The following is a 4,736-nucleotide window of genomic DNA, read 5'->3' as shown; positions in this document are numbered from 1 at the left end:
TCAGTTTTAGTTAGTTCTTCGTTTAGAGTTGTAATCAAGTGACATATTTGCTTCTCGAGACGATTTCAGTATTTATGAATTACGTTTATTTATTCGTTTCTACTTGCATTATGTTTCGCTTTCAATTATGCAATTTCGTTTATGTCTAGTTAGATTAGAAGCTTTTAATTACTAGTATTTAAATTCTTAGCCTAATAGTGTTTAAATTCTAGTAGCCTTTACTTTATGCTTTTAACTATGCCTAGGTTTAATAGTTTAATTCTGCTTAAGTATTTATGCTTTGTTCTTTTCTGCCTAGTTAATAATTCTTGTCACACCCCAATTCTTGAAGGAATAAACTATAACTGGGGTACGACTAAAATCATATAAATGAACAAGGGAAGAACCTTGTGAAATTCAGATAATAGAATAAAAATGTTGGGCAATGCCCTTTGAATGAAGAAAGATAGAAATCAAGTGATACTAATCAATCAACAACATTCAAAGCCTTAGGATCACAAGTTCGGTTTCATGCTTCCGATAACCAATGTTAAATAACATAGAGCTAGAAGTTGAGAGTTTAAGCTCGATAAAAACATAATTCAGAATTTAACATAAAAGTCTTAAGTTGGAGAAACAAAAGACAAATAAAAGCTAGTGCAATAGCGGAAGACAAAATACGGAGTTGAACCCTAGCCTCAGCTCTGCCCCGTCATCACCAGCCATTAACCTGAAAACATTTGAAAGTAATTTTGGGCTAAGTACTAATGTACTTAGTGGGCTGCAACTTTTAAAGCATTTCATAATCTGAAGAACAGTTTATCCAATCTTACTGACATGACATAAAAGGTTTTAAAGAGAAATAACTTCTATGCATGTTAAAACATTTTCATATATATATACTTAATTATTTTGCGCGCGTTTGCACACTCCATTCTGTTACTCGCTGTGATCCCGGACCTCTAGCCACCGACGGATCTCTGTCTCCCGCTGACTTGAACTGAGGGCGTAACCCAGCCAAGTATAATAAACCTCGGAAATTAATCCAGACAGGCCTATCATTTCTATGCTCCGGAACACATCCCGTCGAGCACCCTTATAACGCCTCTGGTTAGTGCCCGATGGAGATCAACCCACCGAGTCAGCTAACAAGTGTACACAATTCTCAAATAACGTTTTAGGTTATAAGAGAACCTCAATTGATTAACTGTACGAGCCTTAAACATGGTAGAGTGCACAAAAATATTTTATTGGATAAACAGTTTATATTTCACGAATATTTAAGCTCAATAGCTAAATCATACATTTGAAAAATAAGCCCACCTGTATAGGCAAAGCCTGTCGTTTAATCTTATCTCTGAATTGGAAAAGCAGTGCTAATCCTCCTGATGCTCAAAGCCTACAAGAAATCTATTCTCAATAGGTCTCCTTGAATTCTAATCTTAAGTCAAGGTGTAGTGCTTAATATTCTATGATTCACTTAGCCGGGTTTTCAAAATTTAAATAAATAAATAATTGAAAACATTTCTCTTGAGTTAAGAACACCAACAATATTCTTACTCATCTTTAATTAATAATTGGAATTATAAATAAAACCAATTAAATCATAAATATTTTTATTGCAAAATATAATGCAAATCATGTCATGCTTAGCATATAATAAGTAATTTACTTAAAATATGCACATAATAATAATTTAATATTATAAAAATTTAAAATAATTAATCAAACTTAATAAGTCTAATTAATTAAATAATGTAGTCCATTTTAAATAAAGAAACTGCACAGCCCAATTAAATAAATTAATAAAGGCCCAAAAGATTTAATAATTAAAGGCCCAACTGAAATAAAAATAAATAAAAATCTCGGCCCAAATACTCATAAAAATCGGCCCATGACTCGAGCCCACTCTAATTAAAATCGGCCCAACCTCAAAATTTAAAACAAAGGCCCAACCTCAAGTCCAAACTCTCAAACTAAGCCCTAAACTACACTCAAGCCCACTCTAACCAAGCCCAACTCTCACCAAGCCCAAAGCCCAACCCTACACTCTCTTATCTCCCTCAAATCGCACAACACTCATACACACAAGCAGCTGCGCAGCAGCACTCTTCTCTCCCTCTCTCGGCTCCCTCAAATTTCCGCCGCCACGGCTCCTCCTCCGGCGACTGGCCGCCGCCCGCCGAATCACCACATCATCTTCCTCTCTCCTTTACTTTGGTTCCGCCAGACCCCCTTCTCCCATCTCCCTCATCGCACCAACACAAACTCACGCACCCAGCCCTCTCTCCTTCACGCAGCAGGCGCAACCGCCGCGGAGCTCCGCCGCCTCCGGCGTCCTCGCAGCAGATCCGCCGTCGCCTCCTTCTGAAAATCCAGCGGACGACGGCAGCGGCTTCACGCCACCACCACCAGCGTCCTAACCCCCAACTCTCTCTTTCCCCCTTGGCAACGACGAGCGCCGCCGCCTCCCTCGGTCTCTCTCTCGGCGACAGCAGCAGCAACAGCTCGTCACTGCGCCGTCGACGCACAGCCAACCTCTTCCCACCCCTGACTCGACTCAGCAAGAAACACAACACTCACTCAACAAGCTAGAAGCAAGAACTGAGACATGGAGAAACCAAGCTTCAAAAAGTCGTCCTCCTCTACTTCTTCTTTTATAAATCATGCTCTGATGTATGAATATATATATATATATATATATATATATATATATATATATAGATTGTATGCTTATGATTATGAATGTCATTTTAATGAAATGCTTGAAATGCGTTGCTGGGTATATATCAAATTGTATATAGCTTTGAACAAGCTTGCAGCTTGAAGTTCGATTTATGAGCAGAGGTAAAAGAAATCAAATGGCTACCTTGTGAGAAATTTCAGTGAGTGTTGATCCTGTTTGTTTGCTGGAAAAGAAGGTTCATAGATATGAATACCATTTAAATGAAGGCTCTTATTCATAGGGAAGAATGTAAAGAAACTGATTTAGAAATCTTACTTGTGTGCTGGATTCTGTCGAAATGATCTTGGTGAGCAAATGAAAATTTTCAGAATGAGTGAAGTGATAGGGATGTCCGTGTGGTATAGCTGAACTTCTGTGGGTGTAGCTCTGCACTTAGTTCCTTGGTATGTAGGAGAAATGGTGAGTGGAAGGGAATGGGTATTATGGCTAAAGTTTATTTTGGTGGGGGGCAAAGTATCGTGTGAAGTGTGAGTGGGGAGAGTGGAAAGTGTGAGTGGGTAGTGATGTTAACGTTGGTGGTGGAAATAGTGAATTGGTGAGTAGTGTAGCACCATTGATGAGTAGTGGATTGAGGATGAGATATGGGAGGATTTTATTAGTCTGCATAAATACATGTATGCTATAAATAATCATGATATAAGGTGGCTATTAGGAACATAGATAAAATATCGGGACTGTAATAAATACTTCAGGGTTCGTTAAATAAATAGCTCGTGAAAATACTTAAATACTAAATTAAATAAATATGCAATGCATATAAATTCAATAACTAAATTTACAAATGTTTTTGTAAATCATTTTTGTTGGAATTAAAAATAAATTCATTTTCTTTATATCCGGCGTGAATCATCTTACTTCTAAATTCGAAAAAATATTCTAAACTTAGCAAAAAGGAACGGGGTATTACATTCCTCCCTCCTTAAAAAAAATTTCGTCCCCGAAATTACATACCTTGATAATCTAGCTGGGGATACTTGACTTTCATTGAATCTTCAAGTTCCCATGTGGCCTCTTCCATCCCGTGATGGTTCCACTTCACTTTAACAAGAACGATGTTCTTGTTACGTAAAACTTGAACCTTGCGATCAAGTATCTGGACTGGTTTCTCTTCATAACTTAAGTCCTGGGCTAGGACCACTTCATCATGCTTAATCACATGTTTTGGATCAAACACATACTTTCTTAACTGAGAGACATGAAACACATTGTGTACGTCTCCAATACTGGGTGGCAATGCTAACCTATAGGCTACAGGGCCTATCTTATCTAGGATCTCAAAAGGTCCTATAAAACGGGGTCGTAACTTGCCCCTCTTTCCGAAACGTATAACTCCCTTTGAGGGAGAAACTTTGAGGAAAACTCGATCCCCAACATTGAATTCTAACTTCGATCGGCGTTTATCGGCGTAAGACTTTTGTCTATCTTGAGCTTCTTTGATTCTTTGCTTGATGTGGTCGACCTTCTCAACCATCTGTTGGACCAGTTCAGGACCTAACAATTTTCTCTCGCCCACTTCATCCCAGTAAAGTGGCGATCGACATTTTCGGCCATACAAAGCCTCATATGGAGCCATTCCAATTGTTGCTTGATAACTGTTGTTATAAGCAAATTCTACAAGAGGTAACAAATCCTCCCAACTTCCACCTTTGTCTGTGACAATCGTTCGCAGCATATCTTCTAGGATCTGAATCGTTCTTTCTGACTGCCCGTCAGTCTGAGGGTGGTATGCTGTGCTGAAATTCAGCTGAGTGCCCATTGCTTCTTGTAAACTTTTCCAGAAACGCGATGTGAATCTGGTGTCACGATCTGATGTGATAGATACAGGTACACCGTGAAGGCGTACTATCTCTTTGACATATAACTTTGCAAGTTTCTCCAATCCAAAAGTCATTTGAATTGGCAGAAAGTGCGCTGACTTTGATAATCGGTCCACTATGACCCAAATAGCAGTGTTTCCACATGCCGACCTCGGTAGGCTCACTACGAAGTCCATGTTAATGTGCTCCCACTT

At 38.8% G+C, this 4,736-nt stretch overlaps 1 long non-coding RNA gene across 1 annotated transcript; it reads right to left on the bottom strand.

The window, feature by feature from the left end:
• Positions 1-511: 511 nt before the first annotated feature.
• Positions 512-3,925, bottom strand: LOC131016558 (uncharacterized). The gene is made up of 3 exons (XR_009099075.1): positions 2,981-3,925; positions 2,849-2,888; positions 512-1,378 (listed from the first exon to the last, which is right to left on the bottom strand). It is a non-coding gene; the product is annotated as an uncharacterized LOC131016558 (long non-coding RNA).
• Positions 3,926-4,736: the final 811 nt, after the last annotated feature.

The sequence above is a fragment of the Salvia miltiorrhiza genome, chromosome 1 (assembly GCF_028751815.1).
Source record: "Salvia miltiorrhiza cultivar Shanhuang (shh) chromosome 1, IMPLAD_Smil_shh, whole genome shotgun sequence".
Taxonomy (NCBI): Eukaryota; Viridiplantae; Streptophyta; class Magnoliopsida; order Lamiales; family Lamiaceae; genus Salvia; species Salvia miltiorrhiza.
This window is presented reverse-complemented; position numbering and strand designations above follow the sequence as displayed.